Here is a 22,270-nt window from a genome sequence, read left to right as displayed (position 1 = left end):
TCTGGGTTCGACAGCCAGATCGATAAAAAATACGAGTTTTAAAATTAATTAAAACGAGCATCTAATCTAATTAGAAGAACATGAACCAGAAAAATAAATTCTTTTAAAACACCTTAATTAAAAAATAATTGCAATATTTAAAAGGAGTGCGGCTCCGATACCGCTGTAGGGTTTCGTACTGACCCTCACTACGCGGAAAGGAAACCCCCCAAGACCCGCCCCGATAACTAAAGCAATTAAGACAATCATAAACATAATTAAGCAATAATTAAAAGAAGAGTGAAAGAAGTTATACCCTCGATGCCTGCTTCGCTCGCAAATCGAGCTCTTACTTCGAAAGCTCGAGCGTCACTAGTGTGAACGCCTCTAACGGCTCGTACCCACGAACTCGACCCGAACGGTCCAAGTTTCGAAGGTTAGTCGGGACCCGACCATAAAAACTTGGAGTTTTACGAACTTAGAGGTTTTCTCACCTAATGGGAGATGCCTCATTCAGTTCTACTCAAGTATCTTCCCATAAGCCCAACACTTGGGTATTTATAAGGGAATGCAACTTGATTTTACATTCTCCCACCAATGTGGGAGAATTTTTCATTTCCATCACAAAATGACAATCAATAGATAATCAACAAGTGTCACATGGTGAAAAGAGGTTAGGTGAGGACCACCAAGGGAGGGTACTACCCCACCTTGTTCTCCAAGGCTATGACCAAGCATTGGTCCCCACCAACACTCAAGGTCATCCCACGCATAGCTGGCAGCCAGCCTGCCTTGGCTGCCAAGGCTGCCCAGCTGGCGCCTGGCAACTTGGCTGGGCTCGCCAACTAGCCCGCATGCACCCGCACGCAGCCAGCAAGCCACGCATGCAATGCGGGCTACTGCTGCAGTGTAGTGCATGCTAGGCACTGCCTGGCAGCTGCTGCTTGTGCTAGGGGCTGCCCAGCACACAAGCATGCTAAGCCTCGGCATATGGCATGCTGCGATGTCCAGCACGCGAGCATGCACAGCCATAGCGCACAGCATGCTTGCTGCGATGCGTGGCTATGTGCGAGAGGCTGCGATGCGTGAGGCTACCATGCTAGCATACATCGCCATAGCACAGCACGCGTAGCGCATTGCTGCTGTGCTTGGTCCAGCGATGATGCGGATGGGTGCATGGCTCAGCACACTAGCACGCTAGCATGCGCTAGCTGCTAGTATGCTTACGGCCTTGTGCACTGCCCTTGCTAGCGTACTTGCGGTATGCCTAGTGATGCGCATGGCATCATGAGCTAGCCTAGCACTTGCATGGCTAGGCCAATGCGAGGATACGGCTTGACACATACTTGTTAATTTTTCCTTTCTCGTCAAATTCCAAATTCGACTCGACTTACAACCATCGGTCTCGACGCTCCGAGCTTGATATCCGATGTCTTTGTTCGTAAAACTCCGAAGACTCATTAAATCCTTCGGTTTGATTCGTCGTCTTGGATCGGTTGTTCGATTGGGTTCGACCCGAAGGGTTCAGTCAAGATTAAGCTGTAATATTAATTGTACATTAATATTACTGATCGGAAGCGGCCTCCACCTAGACATTCCGATCACTTGACCTTACTGAAGAATTAGCTTTCCGATAACTCTGAACCCTCTATCGGAATGATACACTTGTTTGAAGGACACCATTCCTTTCAGAGTTCTATCAATATGTAATGAAAATTAGGCTTAGGGAGTTAGATATACCTTCTTGAAGATGAAAATTCGAACAAAAACTTCACCGAGGAGGCTAGGTTCGTGCAATGGGAGGTTGGGATTTTTGGGGTTTTCTTGAAATCTCTTGGGTGAGATTCAAGGGTTTTTGATGAGCAAAATTGTGTAAAATGAGATTTTGGTGAGTGTTTGATGAATTTTGAGGGAGATTTGGGGAGGAAAGGTGGAGATTTTTAGGTATTAGGGAGGTTAGTAATGGTGGTTAGGGTTTAGGGGAGAGAGAGAAGTGAGAGATTGAGAGTGAAAATGGGGGTGAAAGTATACATACCTTCCATTTTTCTGGACTGGTATCGTGCGCGCCCGCGCAGACCTGTGAGAGAGCCCTCTCACGGGCGCGAATGCCATCTACAGAAACATTGGCCCTTTTTTTTCAGAAAGTGTGCGCGCCCGCGCTAAGGACTCTGCGCGCCCACGTAAACCTCATGCGCGCCCTGTAGAGGGCTCTCATGCCATCTACAGAAACTTTCATTAGTTAGCCTTAACACTTGTGTGCCCTATAGAGCCCTCTCAAGGCATCTACAGAATATTTTTCCTCCTACAATCAATCTCAAAATGTTCTCTAACTCTACCAAAAATTCCTAACACATCAAACTAAATTGTTTATCAATATTACAAACCCCATTAAAAACATATAAAAGTTCGAATTCAAAACGACAACATTCCTATATTACGGAATTGGCTTCGAGAGCTCTCATCCCGAGACCATCAAACGCCCGTGAATGTCGTTAATCCTCTTCATTGTGCTCCTTCCTTAGGCCTACTTGACCTACAATAAAAACAACTAGGGATTAGATCCAATCATAAAATCTAATTACGAAAAATCAAAAACTCAAAGGATAAAAGGGAGAAAGGGGGCTCGGGTTGCCTCCCGAGAAGTGCTTCTTTTTTAGGTCATTAGCTTGACCGTTGCTCCGATTCATTAAAACCCTACAAGAGAAGGCTCGTAATCCATGGGATCAAGCCTAAGGCACTCAATACGACCAACTTCGTTCTTTGAATGATAGAGTTTGATGCGGTGTCCGTTAACCCAAAACTTATGATTGCCCGCATCTAACTTAAAGGACCCATAGGGAGTAACATTAGAAATCTTGAAAGGGTCGGACCCTTGGATTTCAGCTTTCCGGGGAAAAGACGAAGTCTAGAGTTGAAAAGTAGAACTTCATCTCCAACCTTGAATTCTTTAAACTTTATCCTTTGATCGTGCCACTTCTTTGTTTGCTCCTTATAAAGCCTTGAATTCTCATATGCATCAAAACGAAGCTCCTCTAATTCATTCAATTTCTCTTTTCTTTCCGGCTTCCCCAAGGTCCATATTAAGCTCCTTGATGGCCCACCAAGCCTTGTATTCCAACTCGACCGACAAATGAAAAGCCTTGCCTTAAACCAACCGGTAAGGGGTTGTACCAATGGGGGTCTTATATGCCGTCCTTAAGGCCCAAAGAGTATCATCGAGTTTGAGAGACCAATCTTTTCTAGACTTGTTCACCATCCTCTCAAGGAGGTTCTTGATCTCCCTATTTGATACCTCCAGTTGTCCTTGAGTTTGGGGGTCGTAAGGTAGGCCGATTTTGTGATAAACCCCATATCGTTTGAGGAGAGTTTCGAGTTGTTTCTTGGAAAAATGAGAACCACCATCACTAATTAGAAATCTTGGAACCTCGAATCGCGGGAAAATAACCTTCTTAAGGAGCTTGAGCACAACCTTGTGGTCATTGGTGGGGGAGGGTATAGCTTCGATCCACTTGGTCACATAGTCCACCGCCACCAAGATATAGAGATTTCCACAAGAAGAAACAAAAGGCCCCATAAAGTCAACCCCCCAAACATCAAAGGGCTCAACCTCCAAAAAGCTTTGTTGAGGCATTTCGTCACGTTTGGTTATGCCGCCACTCCTTTGGCACTTGTCACACCTTGCAATGAACTTATGGACATCCTTGTGCATTGTTGGCCACCAAAGAAGAGATTGAGAGATCTTGGCCACAGTCTTTTCAACTCCTCCATGCCCTCCACACGGCAATGAGTGGCAATGTTTAAGAACCCCCTCGATCTCATGATCCGGGACACAATTCCGGAAAAGGCCATCTCCACATTGCTTGAACAAATATGGATCATTCCAAAAATACCTCCTCACTTCCTTGAAAAATCTTTTCCTTTGTTGAGAGGAGAATTCCGGGGGAACGACTCCACATGCTAGATGTGGACGCCATAGCCATGAGGGTTTCAAATCCCACCTCATCATTGATAGGAACATCTTCCTTATTCTCAAAAGGAAGCCTAGACAAGTGATCCGCTACATAGTTCTCCGCTCCCTTTTTATCCCTCATCTCAATATCAAAATCTTGTAGCGAAAGAACCCAACGGATAAGATGCGGTTTTGCTTCCTTTTTGGTCATGAGATAACGAACCGCTACATGATCCGTGTACACGATCACCTTGGAGCATATAAGGTAGGATCTAAACTTATCCATGGCAAAGACAACCGCTAGCATTTCCTTTTCCGTTGTGGTATAATTCCTTTGAGCTTCGTCAAGCGTTCTACTTGCATAGTAGATGACACTAGATCTTCCTTCTTTCTTTTGTCCAAGCACGACACCTACTGCAAGATCACTAGCATCGCACATTAGTTCAAAGGGCAAGCGCCAATCCGGAGCTTGCACAACGGGAGAGGAGATGAGGGCTTCCTTGAGTATTTGAAACGCCTCAAGGCAAGCCTCATCAAAGCTAAATACAACATCCTTTTTGAGAAATTCGGTCAAAGGCTTGGCAATTGATGAAATTTTTTTGATAAACCTCCTGTAAAAACCGGCATGCCCTAGAAAGGCTCTTACTCCCGTAATGGAAGTAGGAGGGGCAACTTGGCAATCACCGAAACCTTTGCCGAATCAACTTCTATGCCCTTTTTTGATACTTTATGGCCTAGGACTATGCCTTCCTCGACCATAAAGTGGCATTTCTCCCAGTTCAATTCCAAACTCGTCTCTTAACACCTTTTCAAAACTTTCTCAAGATTAAAGACATGTGTCAAAAGACGAGCCACCAACACTAAAGTCATCCATGAAAACATCAATTTCATTTCATGCATTTCAGAAAAAATGGAAGTCATGCATCGTTGGAAAGTTGAGGGAGCATTGCATAACCCGAATGGCATTCTTCGGTATGCAAACGTCCCATATGGACATGTAAAAGTAGTTTTCTTTTGATCACTTGGATGGATTGGAATTTGGAAAAAGCCAAAATATCCATCCAAGAAGCAAAAGAAAGCGTGATGGGAGAGTCTCTCCAACATTTGGTCCATGAAGGGGAGAGGAGAATGATATTTCTTAGTGTTTTTGTTTAACTTCCTATAGTCAATGCACATCCTCCACCCGGTCATAGTCCCGGTGGAGATTTCCTCTCCTCCTTCTCCCTTGACAATGGTCATTCCACCCTTTTTTGGAACCACGTGAACTGGGCTAACCCGCTTCACGCAATTTCAAAATTTCTTTCTTGACAACCTCTTGGAGGTTGGGGTTCAACCTCCTTTGAGGTTCAATGGAGGTGGATTGATCATCCTCAAGGTGAATACGATGCATGCATAAAGAAGGGCTAATACCCTTGATATCATCAATAGTATGCCCTATCACATTTCTATATCTTCTCAAAACAACAATCAATTATTCCAAATCAAGACCATCAAGGGAAGCATTGACAATAATAGGATATTCCCCTTCATTTCCAAGATAAGCATATTTCAAAGAAGGGGGAAGGGGTTTGAGTTCTACCTGGGGAGGAGGCTTAGGACTCTCCTCCAATTTTTCCTCCTCAAATTCTAGCTCATCATGCTTAGAATCACTCGCTTCCTCCTCTTTGGCTTCTTCAATGGCCATGGACTCCTTTGCTTCTTGAGAGAAGTACTCTTCCTCGCATGTGAGAGCTTCAACCATTGGATTTTGAGGACTCATCATGACCCTTCCCAAACGATCTAGTTCTTCATTCACAACATCAACCCTATAGCACTTCTCAACCATGGGGGTCTTGAGGAGCTTAGAAAATTCAAAGACAATTTTTTCATCGGCTACCTCGCATGTAATGGTGTTGTTCTTGCAATTGATTACCGCCCCCAAGGTCTTAAGAGCTTCACGGCCCAAAATCAAAGGTGTATCCACATCTTCTTCCACATCCATTACTACAAAGTCACAAGGCACATAGATATGCCCAACTTGAATAGGGACATCTTCAAGCTCACCACAAGGTAGCTTCACCGAACGGTCGGCCAATTGAATGGTTTTCCTTGTGGGGATCATCTCAATGTTAAGCTTTTGATCAATGGATAGAGGGATCGAACTAACACTTGCTCCAAGGTCGGCTAAGGCACCCCTAGCTTCCATGTTCCCAATCTTGACCGGCAAGGTGAAGCTTCCCGGATCCTTTTGCTTCTTGGGAATTTTGTGTTGAACAAGTGCACTCACTTGATAGGGAAGAGTGATAAGCTCATCATTGAGCTTCCTCTTGTTGGTAATAATGTCTTTCAATAACTTGGAGTACGAAGGCATTTGTGTGACTACCTCAATGAAGGGGAGGTTTATGCGCAAGTTCTTCATCACACTTAGGAACTTTGCAAATTTGTCATTCAACTTTCTCTCCGCAAGTCGACCGGGAAAGGAACCGGTCCATCAAGATTTCTAGCTTCACTAGAAGTTGAGGATGTTACCACATCCTTAGACTTCTTTTTCTCCATACTACTATCTTTCTCATCATTCTTCTTCTCTCCAACTTCCTCTTCTTCACCCACAACCTCTTCTTCTCCCTTCTTTTCTTGACTAACTCCCTCCTTAGGACCCTCATAGGATGCGCCCGATCTCAATGTGATTGCTTTGCAAGAGTCGGGTTTCACAATGTTGGAAGGGTTAGTTTGTGTTTTCCCGGGTAGAGTAGATGGTGGGTTGAAAGGAACCCTCTCATCCAATTGAGCTAGTTGTGAATCAACCATCTTGTTATGGGCCTTGACTTCTTGCATTTGTTGGTTCATGGCTTGAAGTTGTTGAAGAATTTGGGTTTGAGTAGAATCGGGTTGAGACACTTGCTCTTGACTTCTTTGAGTTGCTTGGTTTTGATTTTTGTATTGGTGTTGGCTATTTTGTTGATGGTTCCTTAGGTAGTTTTCCCTTGGGTTTTGGTTTTGGTATTGGTTTTGGTATGGAGGAGGGTTTTGGTATTGGGGGTTGTAATTGTATGGTTGTTGAGCTTGTTGGTTCCATTATTGGGGTTAGTTTCCAAATCCGGGTGGTGGTTGTCTCCAAGCTACTCCTCCTCCATTTCCCCTAAATCCTTCTTGCCTTGTGTTTTATGCCACTACATGCTCCGGGCTTAAACCTCCACAATAGGATGTGTCATGGTTTGTACCACCACAATTTTGACAAGAGAAAGAGTTGAATTGGGAGGAGCTTGCACCACTATTAACATTGGTGTTCAACTTTGCGAGCCCCTTTGTTAGAAGCTCAATTTGATGTTGTAATTGATCAACTTTTTCCAACTCATATTTTCCACCTTTCTTTGGCGCATTCCTCCTTCTACCTCCCCAAGAGTATTTTTTGACTACCTCTTCAATTGTTGCTTCAACTTGATTTTGAGGGACTTTGATCAATTGTCCACCCGCCCCCGCATCCAAATTAGCTCGAGACATCGGTTCCAAACCATCATAGAAGAGCCTCATGAGTAAGCTTTAATTGTATTCATGGTGAGGACATGCTTGCACCAACTCTTTAAACCTCTCCTAAGCTTCACTAAGGCTTTCCTCCGCCTCTTGTTCAAAAGATGCAATCTTCCTCCTCATGTCGGCGGTTTTCTCTTCGGAGATGAACCTTTTCAAAAATGCTTGGACAATTTCCATCCATGTTGTGAGAGAATTAGGCTTGACTTGCTTGAGCCACTTCTTTGCCCTCCCTGCAAGAGATTGTCGGAATAGGTGCATCCGAATGTATTCTTGAGAAACTTGGTTGGTTTGTATCATGGCACAAAGTTCAAGAAATCTATCAAGATGCTCAATGGGGTCTTCACTTGGAGAACCCGAGAATTGCTCCGCTTGAACCATTCGAGTGTATTGAGGATGGATGGTGAAGTTAGTTTCCGTGACAGGTAGCAATATCCCACCTGTGAGCTCATAATCTTCCGGATTACCAAACTCACGAAATAAAACATCCACTTGTCGTCCCGCCATTTCATCGCCTTGGGAATGTGAGGAACAAGAATCACTCTCACTATAAAAAATAGCACCAAAACCTCGCCCCTCTTCTTGATAAATTCTACAGACTTGTCCCAAGGTGCGGTCAATTTCGTGATCAATGTTGTGAGTAGGTGGTCCTTGAGATCTTCTTTGCATTCACCAAAGCTAAGCAAACAATTAGCAATGACTAGCAAGTGGAAAAAGAACAAAATAAAAAGCAACAAATCCACTAATAACGCAAATAAAAGTGCAAAACAAGCCGCTTCCTCGGCAACGGCGCCAAAATTTGATGAGGAATGAAATGTCGTCGTCAATACACCTTCCTATCAAATTAATCCTAGTTTACCAAAATGAGTATATAGGCAAGAAAGGGTCGAGATCCACGGAGAAACGGGAGATTGCAAAGCTAAGCGCTAACAGTAGAGGATAAAAAAAAGGGTGTATATGAATAAGAGAGACGGAAAACAAGACAATGAATAAACTAAGGCTAACAAAATTACTCTAACAATTAACAAAGACTAACAAGTATTGGAAACTATGAGATTAAAAACGCTAGGGGGATCGGGGAACGTCAAACTTGGGGATTAAGAGCTAAACACATAAATAATCAAGGATTCACAAACAAGGGATCAAAGATCCTACTTAACACAACTCATTCCCATGCAATTGATTAAGCAATGTATAAACTACGATCTATCCTAACATGATCACTCCCGCGCATCAATTAGGACATGTAATAATATAGTCAATGGTGCACAACATCAACCATATAACAATAAACACAAGTTCATACAACAAGGGTTTAAATCCCCAAAAATCAAATATTTAATCAAATAGCAACCAAGTCATCCATTCCCCTTCCCCTAGCTAAAAGTCTGGCCTAGGAGAGAGAAACTACTCATATCAACAATACCCAAAATATTGGCCATAATCAAAATCATAAACATAACTATCAATAATACTTGAAATATGTAAATAAACCAAAATAAAAGAGATTAAGATAGAAAGAGCTTACAAAGCTTCAAATTTGTATTGAAATAAGAAAATGGGTTTTTGAACCTTCAATGGTGAACCACCAAAAATCCAATAGAATGCTCCAATATTGATTACAAGGATGATCAAAGCACTAATCTATATTAAAGGCTAAAGTTTGGATGATTAAAAAACTAATAATCTGAACTTTCTCTCTCTAGAAACTTATACAATCATTAATGGAGGCTATTCTCTCTCTAGAATGTTCTAAGCACTTTGCCCTAAATGGAATAGCTACTTTCATTCATTCCCAAATCAGCTTTTAAATGGGGAAATTAAAATGGGTTAGGCTGACAGTGTGCGCGCCCTCTACAGTACTGTGCGCGCCTGCGAAGGCTACTATGCGCACCCTCTACAGGGCGCGCTTGGCATCTACAGAAAGTTGCCTTGAATCTTCAAGTTAAGTTGCGCGCCCTCTCCAGGCATCATCGCGCCCGCGCAGAGTGGTGTGCGCGCCCTCTACAGGGCGCGAGGCATCTACGAGGGGAACAACCTGATTTCATCTCGATTGTGCGCCCTCTCTCTTAGATTGCGCGCCTGCGCAGAGTGGGAGAGAGGGCTCTCTTGGTCGCGCATCTTGATCAGAAGTTCCTCACTTGATTTACTCATGAAACCGGCTCTCGAAACTATCCCGAACTTTCCTCTACTTCACGTATCGATCGGTTAACTTGCAAAACACAGGAAAAACACCCAAAAACAGTACAAAAAGGTAAAGTAGAGGGGAAGTACGGGGGAAATGGCATTGTTGTGTAATATACGGGAAAGCACGACAAAATAGGGCTAAACAAGCGATAAATGGAGGGAAATGGTAAGGAAATTAATCCCGAATAGTGGCATAAATGCCACTTATAACATCTTTTCCTTGTTCTTGAACTCCCTCTTCCTTGCTCTCAAAGGCCTCTCGGTCGCTCCATAGGAGGTGGCTCGGCTAAGCAATTGCACCACCTCTCTTAAAGAGCATGTCTCCTTTCCTGCAGCTATATGCACTGTAACTACATCATAGCCTAAGTGGAGTGAAGCAAGCAAGATATGTCCCGCCATCTCATCCTCCAATGAGATTCCGAGAAGATGCATGTACTTAAAGAGCCTAGTCATTCCAAGCACGTGAGGTCGGAGGGGCATACCGGGTCTTTGGTATTGTAGACCCTTGACTAAAGCCGACACCTTTCCTTAGCAAGACAACCCACATCCGATGGCTTTATCTTCATGTTTGAGTGTGACCTAGTCAAATCAAACAAAAGTCCATCATAGTTGCCATTGTCACCCTTCGTGACTCTTACATTGACAAAATCCTCAAGTTCTTTGAGGAAAATATCCAAAAAAATAGAAGGAGAGCTTTTCCTTCCAATCTTTCGGGATGGAATTAGCCGCTAGATGTGTGACTTTCTTGCAATCGGAAGACCATTTATCATGAGTCTCATCGCTCATGATTACCTTAGAGAAGAATCTTGGAATGGAAGTATCAAGAGTGTACTCCAAGGAACAATTCCGAAGAGTTTTCCTGAGTTCCTCCTCCCATTCCTTGAAGTTGACCAGGTTGAGGCTAAAAGCCAACTTTTCGGGGAGTTCCGAGCACATAGAGTTGTTGTTTGAGTTACTTGCAGACATGCTTCTACAATTGAAAGAATTTGAAATGAAAAAACCATTCATAAACCAATAAGTTTGAATTTTAAAGCGTTCATGCAAATTTTCAATCTTATTAAGCATTTTATCCACGCATTAACATTAGTACCTTTTAGGCGAGAATAAAATGATTCCAAGATCCCAAAACCCAAAAAGTGATTAAGCATGCTCTGGCTTGTCTTAACACTTAATATTTTAGGGTTAGCAATCCAATTCCTAATAGCTCCAAGCTACTCTTGGTTTGATAATGTAGGGTTTTGTAGTGACTCAACACTACGCGGAAGGAAACCCCCCAAGACCCGCCCCTTAATTATAGCAATTAACAAGCATAATAAACTTAATCAAACAAGACTAAGAACAAGAATTATACCTTTGTTGCGTGCTTCGCTCCCGAAGAGCTCTTACTTCAAAATCCCGAAACTACGAGATCTCGGACGGATCGTACCCTCGACCCGACCCGAGCGTCCCAAGTCTTCAAGGTTAGTCAAGACCCGGACAAAACAAAACTATGAGTTTTACGAATCAAAGATTTACTCTAATTACAAGAGTTGCCTTTTTAATTCCACTAAAGGTTGTGTATTTCCCAATACTATGCCTTTGGTATTTATAGGGAAATGCACCCTTGAACTTCATTCCCCAACCAATGTGGGAGAATGAATAATTTGATAACTAATTTATTTCCAAAATAAATTAATAATTAAATTCAATCACAATACAACAAGTGTCAAGGGGAGAGAGAAGGTTAGGTGACGACCATGAAGAGGTGGGGGGGACCATTGCCTTGCTCCCCAAGGCTTTGCCAAAGCCTTGGTCCCCACCCTTCACAAAACCGCTTTAAGCATAGGCTGTTGGGCTGCTGCCAGCTAGCCCAGCCAGCCAGCACCAGCCCACCCAGCAGCCTTCGCATCCCAGCCAGGCAGTGCATGCTTGGTGCTGGGCGATGCTTGGCGCTAGTGCATGCCAGTGCTAGGCGCTGGTGCGTGCTAGCGCTGGTGCTGGCCCTTGTCTCTGTCGCACATGCTCGCATAGCCAGCATGCGTGCTGCTAGCGAGCCACGCATGCTTGCCTCGCCAGCCATACGCACCACCCTCGCACATGCACTTGCTTCCCTCGCTGCACCTCTCGCACACGCACATGCACTAGCATCTCACGCACACCCACGCATCCCCTAGCATGCTGGGTGCGTAGCGATGTTGGGCTGTTATGCGTAGCCTAGCAATGTGCCAGCGCCCAGGCCCTCGCACATGCATGGTGCGCTGCTTGGTGCTGCCATGCAAAGTCTAGCACGCATGTTGCGCTAAAGGTAGGCAAGCACCCATGCTAGTACTTGGTGCTAGCAATGGTGCGCCTAGTGCTCCTGGTGCGCCTAGTGCTTGCGATAGGCTGTCAGGTGCTCCTGGTGCACCTAGTGCTTGCGATAGGTTAGCGATGGTGCGCCTAGCACACCTAGTGTGCTTAGGCTTGCGCCTAGCCATGCTAGGTGCATGCTAGCTCGAACTAGCCTAGCATCCACATGGTTAGACCATTGTGGTACTACGACTACGCTCGTACTTGTCGCTTGTGATTTTGCGATGCTCGGCCTTGACTCATTAAATCCTTTCGATATCCGACGCTCGGCTCAATATCCGACGTCTGTATTCGTAAAACTCTGTCGACTCATTAAATCCTTTCGGATTAATTCGTCGTCTCGGATCGGTGATTCGATTGGGTTCGACCCGAAGGGTTCAGTTAAGATTAAGTTGTAATATCAATTATACCTCAATATTACTGATCGGAAGCGGACTCCACCTAGGCATTCCGATCACTTGATTTTACTGAAGAATTAACTCTGTAATAATTCTGAACCCTCTATCAGAAGAATACACTTGTTGGAAGGACACCATTCCTTTCAATCTCCCACTTGTCCTTCCGGACAAGTGTGCATACAGTGTATAGCGCATTTCCTATGTCTCTTAATGTTTCTTTGTAAACTATAAGGTAAGATTCATCGTCATCCTTATTACGTCTAGAAGTGTTTCTCGATCTCCAAGTTTGACTATCAATAAGCAAATGATTTCTAAAATCCATCTGAGCACGGCCACGCATTTTCACAGTCTCGCTCTTCGAGCGGCCTTGTAAACAACAAAACATTTTCCCTATTGTTTATAGGGGGACAATCCAAGTCTTGCATTGTAAGTTCCTCTTACTAAGAGGACTTAGTCTCCCGAGTGTTCCCGTTATGATCCCCAGTTACGGCAGACGTTAGGAAACATCAAAGAGTCTAGTACTCAAACAAGAAAACTTCACAATACTCATGGTTGGAGGAAACAGGTTCCGATAGTCATAATGAGAAATGTACTTATGACAATTTGAATCTCTTAAAGTACTCTCATAGGTCAATCCAGTGCAGTTCCAAACTGGAACCTGTGCAAATGATTTATGACCATCATGTTCTTGCAGCACAAGAAACGGTGCTGTAAATCATACTACACACTAATCTCTGGTGGTCATCAATCGTCCATCAGTTAGATGACCTCGATTAGGGATAACTTTCGATTTAAATATTCAATGTTCACTTAACAGGTGTTTCTTTATCCAAGACATGGTCTTGATACCCTGTTTTGAATATTTCTATAAATCGAATAGACTCATTATTTAATTCTAAACCACAATTAAACAGTAATGGAGTGAATGATAATTTTGCACAAAATTAATTACTCCATAAATGAATGGTTTCATTACAGTGTCTTACATTAAACATCCTATTTAATTAAAACACATGTACAGGGAATTTCAAGCCAGTCTCCAACATGCTTGATTCCCATTGCCTCAATGTGCTTGTTGTGTTTCACCTGAGGCAGCGGTTTAGTCAAAGGATTGGCCACATTGTCATCTGTGCCAATCTTACAAATTCTGATTTCACCTTCGAATTCCCATTCCCTTATCATGTGAAATCGCCTTTACACGTGTTTGACCTTCTGGTGTTCTCTCGGCTCCCTGGCCTGAGCGATAGCTCCATTGTTATCACAATAAAGGTCTATCGGCCCCTTGATTGAGGGTACAACACCAAGTTCGCTGATGAACTTGCGAATCCAAACAGCTTCCTTGGCAGCTTCTTAAGCAGCCAAGTACTCGGCTTCAGTTGTAAAGTCTGCAGTGGTGCTCTGCTTGGCACTCTTCCAGCTGAACACTCCTCCATTCAGACAGAATATGTACCCTAACTGTGACTTGAAGTCGTCTCTGTCAGTCTAGAAGCTAGCGTCGGTGTAACCTTCAACAACCAGTTCTTTATGGCCTCCATACACCAGGAATTTATCCTTGTTCCTTTTCAGGTACTTTAGGATATTCTTGGCCGCAGTCCAATGCACCTCTCCTGGGTTTGATTGGTATCGGCTCGTTGTACTCAGGGAATACGATACATCAGGCCTTGTACATATCATGGCATACATGATCGATCCGATCAGCGAAGCATATGGGATCTGATTCATTCTTTCTCGCTCAACAGGTGTCTGTGGACACTGTTTCTTGCTGAGAGTTATGCCATGGGACATGGGTAAATGCCCTCTTTTGGCATTCTCCATGTTGAATTGAGCCAGTACCTTATCAATGTAGGTACTCTGGCTTAATCCCATCATCCTTTTAGATCTAACTCTGTAGATCTTGATGCCCAATATGTAATGTGCCTCTCCTAAGTCCTTCATTGAAAAGCACTTTCCCAACCAGCCCTTTACGGACTCCAGTAATTTTGTGCTGTTTCCAATGAGAAGTTTGTCAACATACAGGACTAGGAATTCAATACCACGCCCACTGACCTTCTTGTATACACAAGATTCATCTAGATTCTTGATAAAACCAAACTAGCTAATGGCTTCATCAAATCGCAGATTCCAACTTCTGCTGGCTTGCTTCAGTCTATAAATGAACTTCTTAAGCTTGCAAACCTTTCCAGCGTTGCTTGGATCAACAAAACCTTATGGCTGTGTCATATACACAGTTTCTTCAAAAATTCCATTTAGGAAGGCGGTTTTGACATCCATCCGCCATATTTCATAATCGTAATATGCAGCAATTGCTAGGATGATCCGAACGGATTTTAGCATTGCAACTGGTGAAAAAGTTTCATCATAGTCAATCCCGTGGACATGTCTATAACCTTTTGCCACAAGTCTAGCTTTGAATATCGATACATTTCCATCCTTGTCTGTCTTCACTTTGAAGATCCATTTACAAACAATGGATGTATAACCCTCGGGCAAATTTACCAAGTCCCAGACTTGATTTTCAGACATGGAGTCCATCTCGGATCTCATGGCCTCTTGCCATTTTGCAGAGTCGGGGCTCGTCATAGCTTGCTTGTATGTCGCTGGCTCATCACCATCCATGACTAGAATGTCCTGATCATCGGTTAACACGATACCGAGGTATTTGTCTGGTTGAGATCTTTGTCGTTGCGACCTACGAAGGGTAATCGGTTGAGCATTTTCATTGTCAGTTTGATTCTGACCAATCTTCTTAGATACTTCCAAAGCATCTAGATTGTCAGTTTTATCAGGTTGACATTGTTGCTCGTCCTCTCGAACTTCGTCGAGTTCTATTTTCCTCCCACTTATCATTTTGGAAAGGTGATCCTTCTTCAAAAAGACACCATCACGAGCAACAAAGACTTTGTTCTCGGACTTATTGTAGAAGTACTACCCTTTGGTTTCTTTTGGATATCCCACAAAGAAACACTTATCCGATTTGGGGTGAAGTTTGTCCGAAATTAATCGCTTGACATATGCTTCGCATCCCCAAATCTTGAGAAAAGACAACCTAGGAGGTTTCTTAGTCCATAATTCATATGGAGTCTTTTCAACAGCTTTTGACGGAGCTCTATTCAGTGTTAGTGCTGCAGTTTGTAGCACATGTCCCCAGAAAGAGATAGGGAGTTCACTAAGACCCATCATTGATCGAACCATGTCTAACAAGGATCGATTCCTCCGTTCGGACACTCTGTTCCATTGGGGAGTTCCGGGAGGTGTCAACTCTAAAAGAATACCATTTTCTTTCAAGTGATCGTCGAATTCATGGCTCAAATATTCGCCACCTCGATTCGATCGAAGTGCTTTAATTTTCTTGCCAAGTTGATTTTCAACTTCTTTCTGAAATTCTTTGAATTTCTCAAAGGATTCAGATTTATTCGATATTAAGTAGATATAGCCATATCTACTAAAATCGTCGGTGAAAGTGATGAAATATCGGTAACCTTGTCTTGCGGGTGTACTCAATGGTCCACATACATCCGTGTGTATTAGACCTAATAAGTCACTTGCCCTTTCTCCCAACTTGGAGAATGTCTGTTTTATCATCTTGCCTAATTGACATCCTTCGCAATTTTCAAACGACTCTAAGTCGAATGAGTCAAGAACACCTTCTTGAAGAAGTTTCTTGATGCGTTTGATGTTAATATGGCCAAGACGACAATGCCACAAGTAGGTTTGATTCGACTCGATGGTCTTAGCCCTTTTAGAAGTATTATCGATGTTATAAACCTGTTTGTCTAGTGAAAGCACATAAAGACCATTTTCTGAATGTGCCTTACCATATAAAACATTATCAAAATAAATAAAACAACTATTGTTTTTGATTCGAAATTCCAATCCTTTGGCGTCCAACGCCGATATTGAAATAATGTTTTTGGTCACTCTTGGAACATGATAGTAGTTTTCAAGTTCTAGAATAAGCCCTAAGGGCAAAGACAAACTGAGAGTTCCAACGGAGATGGCAAACATCCTCGCTCCATTACCGACCCGAAGCTCGACCTCTCCTTTCTCTAGCCTCCTATTTATCCTTAGTCCCTGAGCATTAGAACAAAGGTGTGAGCCACATCCGATATCTAATACCCACGATGTTTTGCTAGCGAAGTTTAAGTCTATAACGAAAATACCTGATGAAGAAGAAACGTTGTCGTTCTTCTTATCTTCCTTGAATTTGAGGCAGTCCCATTTCCAATGTCCCTTCTTCTTGCAATAGAAACATTCGGAATCAGATTTAGAAGAGGCTTCCTTTTTGTCCTTGCTGCCCTTGGCAGATTTTGACTTAGGCGGGAACTTCTTCTTTTTACCTTTAAAGCTCCTTTTTTTCCCGGACGTTTGAATGGCTTGCCCTTCCTCACCATGAGCATGTCATGCTTGCCCTCATCCTTGAGGGTTTGCTCGGCTTTCTTCAACATACCATGAAGCTCGAGCCCCACTAGTTGCCATTTTCAAAGACCTGTTTTGAATAACAATCTTCCATTCACCCATTCACTATTTGTGAATGGCCCATGCAATTTTACGAAATACATAATTAAACACAAAAAATTAGTAACTAACTTAGGTGGTTAATCCGATTAACACGCCTAATTAAAACTATTCAAAGTTGTTTAATCCATTATTTCTAAACGCAAAATGCTCACGCAATTAATTAAGCTCCCACTAAATTCTGAATCCGTACTTAATTAATACGATTAATTAAGTCGGCATAACCCAAAAATTGTAAAATTTTGCAAAACCGAAAATCGAGGTTTTAACCTCGTCAAATTATTTACTTAAAATTATTAAAACGGCAAAATTTCGCAAAATCATATAGCTCAAAATCAAGCAAAAATCCCACGCAAGTGCTTGGTGGGTGCACACCATGGCTGCTAGGCAGCCTATGCCTTGTGCTGTGGTGCGTGGTGCTAGCATGCTGCGCCCAGCACAGCAAGCCACGCTGCTAGCACCAGCAGCCTGCCAAGCATGCTACGCATGCTGGCTAGCAAGCTGGCGCCTGCCAGCAAGTAGTGCGCTGGGCTGGTTCTTGCTGCCATGCTGCCCAGCAGCATTCCCTCGCAAGCCAGCCCCTCGCCACTGCTCCACTCACTCAGCCCCAAGCCTCCCCGCCACACAGCAGCGCACAGCATCATCATGGCACACCCCTGTGCGCACCATAAGCAGCCACATGTGGGCTGCTAGGCAGCCCGACTAGCCTTGGTGGCGCTTGGGTGTTTTTGCCTTGATTTGCGAGCCATTTCTCGGAATTTAATTCCTATTTGTGTGTGAGAAAATTTAATTCTAAATCACATTTTAGAATTAATTTGAGGAAAAATAAAATAACATAAAATAAGACTTAAATAAACTTATTTTTATTGGTGCACAAGCCTAAATTATCCAAAAAAAATTATTTTGAACAAAATTAGGTCTTTCTTTATGCTTAAAAATAAAATGAGTTATGTCCATAATTAATCTTGCCAGTATGCAAATTAATAGTGGATTTGACAAATGGGAGTTGGAAAAATAAACTAATCATCTAATGAAAAATTTTCCAACTTTCATACTTGTGTAAAATACCAAAATTACATCTTCCAATATGAAGATTAATCAAATTTTACTCACAAGTAATTGAACTTGATGGATTTTAATCAACCAAACATGATAAATCCAAACTTTGCTCAATATGGAATTTAGGGTTAGGGTTCCAATCACTTAAACCTTTAAAGATTATAACTTTAACATTATAGGAACTTAAAATTACAAGTTCACAACAAGCTTTCACATTTTATTGCAATTTATTTGCAAAAATTTGTGAAAAAACAAGTTTATGTGAAAAATGGTATATCAACTTAAGCACTAATAAAAACTCCATTATTATGCTTAAGGATAATTTTAAAACCAGTAGATTAGTGACGTAAATGTGCATTTAATCTAACCTTGTAATGCTTGCATTAATCAAGGCTTAAAAAGAATTAAAATTTTCGTTGAAAAAAAGAAAAACCCAGAAAGAATGGGTTTCTGGTTTGAATTTGGCTTCTGGACAGCCCTCATAGAAGGTTGAATCTGTTCCAGAATGTCCATTCCACCCAAAAATCACTATTTTTGAGCCAAAATTTGGGTTCGACAGCCAAATCGAGAATAAAACCGAGTTTTAAAATTAATTAAAACAAGCATCTAATCTAATTAGAAGAACATGAACTAGAAAAATAAATTCTTTTAAAACACCTTAATTAAAAAATAATTGCAAAAATTAAAAGGAGCGTGGCTCTGATACCGCTGTAGGGTTTCGTAGTGACCCGACACTACGCGGAAGGAAACCCCCCAAGACCCGCCCCTTAATTAAAGCAATTAACAAGCATAATAAATTTAATCAAACAAGACTAAGAACAAGAATTATACCTTTGTTGCGTGCTTCGCTCCCGAAGAGCTCTTACTTCAAAATCCCGAAACTACGAGATCTCCGACGGATCGTATGTACCCTCGACCCGACCCGAGCGTCCCAAGTCTTGAAGGTTAGTCAAGACCCGGACAAAACAAAACTATGAGTTTTACAAATCAAAGGTTTACTCTAATTACAAGAGTTGTGTTTTTAATTCCACTCAAGGTTGTGTATTTCCCAATACCATGCCTTTGGTATTTATAGGGAAATGCACCCTTGAACTTCATTCCCCAACCAATGTGGGAGAATGAATAATTTTATAATTAATTTATTTCCAAAATAAATTAATAATTAAATTCAATCACAATGCAACAAGTGTCAAGGGGAGAGAGAACGTTAGGTGAAGACCATGAAGAGGTAGGGGGACCATTGCCTTGGTCCCCACCCCTCACAAAACCGCCTTAAGCATAGGCTGTTGGGCTGTTGCTAGCTAGCACGCCAGCTAGCAGTGCCAGCTAGCCCAGCCAGCCATCACCAGCCCACCCAGCAGCCTTCGCATCCCAACCAGGCAGTGCATGCTTGGTGTTGGGCGATGCTAGGCGCTGGTTGCGTGCCAGTGCTAGGCGTTTGGTGCGTGCCAGTGCTAGGCGCTGGTACGTGCTGGCGCTGGTGCTGGCCCTCGCCTCTCTCGCACATGCTCACATAGCCAGCATGCGTGCTGCTAGCGAGCCACGCATGCTGGCCTCTTGCCTCGCCAGCCATACGCACCACCCTCGCACATGCACTCGCTTCCCTCGCTGCACCTCTTGCACACGCACATGCACTAGCATCTCACGCACACCCACATATCCCCTAGCATGTTGGGTGCGTAGCGATGTTGGGCTGTTGTGCGTGGCCTATCAATGTGCTGGCGCCCAGGCCCTCGTAAATGCATGGTGCGTTGCTTGGTGATTCCATGCGAAGGCTAGCATGCAAGCCAGCATGCATGCTGCGCCAATGCTAGGCAAGCACCCATGCTAGTACTTGGTGCTAGCGATGGTCCGCCTGGTGCTTGCGATAGGCTGTCAGGTGCTCTTGGTGCGCCTAGTGCTTGCGATAGGCTGCCAGGTGCTCCTGGTGCGCCAAATGCTTGCGATAGGTCAGCGATGGTGCGCCTAGCACACCTAGTGTGCTTAGGCTTGCGCCTAGCCATGCTGGGTGCATGCTAGCTCGAACTAGCCTAGCATCCACATGGTCAGACCATTGTGGTGCTACGGCTACGCTCGTACTTGTCGCTTGTGATTTTGCAATGCTTGGCCTCGACGTCCTATGCTCGATATCCGACGTTTGTATTCGTAAAACTCTGTCGACTCATTAAATCATTTCAGATTAATTCGTCGTCTCGGATCGGTGATTCGATTGGGTTTGACCCGAAGGGTTCAGTTAAGATTAAGCTGTAATATCAATTGTACCTCGATATTACTGATCGAAAGCGGCCTCCACCTGGGCATTCCGATCACTTGATCTTACTTAAGAATTAACTCTGTAATAATTCTTAACCCTCTATCAGAAGAATACACTTGTTGGAAGGACACCATTCCTTTCAGATAAAACGTCGCATCTCATGCTTCCTTGACATTTTATCTCCATTGCCAACGACATTTATAAACTCCTTACTGATATCGTTGAGGTTAACCAAGACGACTTGTATACCTAGTATACCTTACGTTCCTAGGGAAGCGGTGATGCCTTGCTTTGGCGTAGCCCGTCACCACGCGCATTAGTTTGGTAAGTGTCGCTCTTGGAATGGCATATTTGGCTCAATATTATAGGGACCTAGGGTTTCTATGTTGGTTGATTTAAGTGAACTTAATTAATCATCGCAACATTTGAAATCCTAAAATGCATCTAACATATGAATCACATATATATATAAGTATAATTATATATAGAAAACATGAAATAAGATGCAATTGGCAACTAGCATGACCCCTTGATATCTTCAATCTTCAAGGGTCTTTGATGCACCATCTTGGCTCGTCTTCATAGAAACGTCGTCTTGAGACATCCCCGCCAAAATGTAATTACTCACTACAACGACTAGGATTAATCTAAATATGAAGGTACAAAAATACACAACGGTACGCAGACCGTATTTAGATTTACAAAAATACATAACGGATCACAGTCCGTATTTACTATCCTAATCAGGCCCCACTAGTTGCCATTTTCACGAAAAATTGTGAAACAATATATATTCCATTCATCCATTCACTATATGTGAATGGCCCATGCATTTTACAACAAAAACAAGTAACAATGCACAACGCGCGCAAAACTAGTAACTAACTTAGGTGGTTAATCCAATTAATGCGCTTAATTAAAACTAGTCAAATTTGTTTAACATTTTTATGTGATTAAAGACGCAATTAGTTCATGCAATTAACAAAGCCTCCACAAAATTCTGCATCCAACTTAATTAATCCAATAAATGAAGCCGGTTAACCCAAACTTTGTCAAAATAATTTTGCAAATGTCGGAGGATCGAGGCCTAGCCTCGTTAAAAAAAATTGAGTAAAATAATTAAAACGGAAAAATTTTGCAGAACACATAGCCCACGTGGCATAAAATTCAGCCCACTCTAAACCAAGTGCCTAGCATCCTAGCCATGGGGCTAGGCATACTAGGCATCAAGGCTGCTCTTGTGCGTGCTTGGGAGCAAGGATGTCTGCCTAGCAAGCTATGCTACGCCTACTAGCACTAGCAGTGATCGCAACATGCGTGATGGCGCTAGCAGTGTGTGGTTGGGCCTGCTGTGGCTCGCTGCCTTGATGCCCAACAACACTTGCGAGCTATGCCTAGCAAGCCACGCACCACACAGCCAGCACACACACTCAATGCACATACCCAGCTCGCCACACAGCAGCACCAAGGCGAGGTGGGACCACCACCATGCGCACTAGGCACCCACATGTGGGTTGCGTGAGCAGCCCGGCTAGCCTTGGTGGCGTTTGGAAGATTTTACCTCGATTTGTGTGGTATTTATTTCGAGATTTTAATCCTGATATATGTGTGGTATAAAATTAATTTTAAATTTATTTTAGGATCAATTTAGAGAAAAATGAAAATTAAAATAAGTTCAACTTAATTAAATTCAATTTTAATAGTGCACAAGCCTAAATTATTCAAGAACCATTCTTTAAAATAATTTAAGTCTATATATCTTGATGCTACAAAATTGAAGGGTTACACTCATAATAATATAATCAACTATAAATTAACAATGAGATTTGAAAAAAATTAAGGGGGTTGGAAAATTAAACCCTCCAATGAAAAAATTTCCAACAATAACTTGTGTAAAATTGAAAAATGACGTCTTCCAACATGAAGATAATTAAATTTCAATAACAAGTTTTGAACTTTTAGGACCAAAAAAAATGATTAAATCCAAAATTAGTTCAACATGGAATTTAGCATTCAAAGTTCCAGCCAAATAAACAATTAAAGATTGGTTCTTTGAAATAATAGGGACTTCAAAATTACAATTCACCATAAACA

Source organism: Chenopodium quinoa, unplaced genomic scaffold, assembly GCF_001683475.1.
Source record: "Chenopodium quinoa cultivar QQ74 unplaced genomic scaffold, ASM168347v1, whole genome shotgun sequence".
In the NCBI taxonomy this organism is placed as follows: Eukaryota; Viridiplantae; Streptophyta; class Magnoliopsida; order Caryophyllales; family Amaranthaceae; genus Chenopodium; species Chenopodium quinoa.
Note: the sequence above shows the minus strand (reverse complement) of the source record.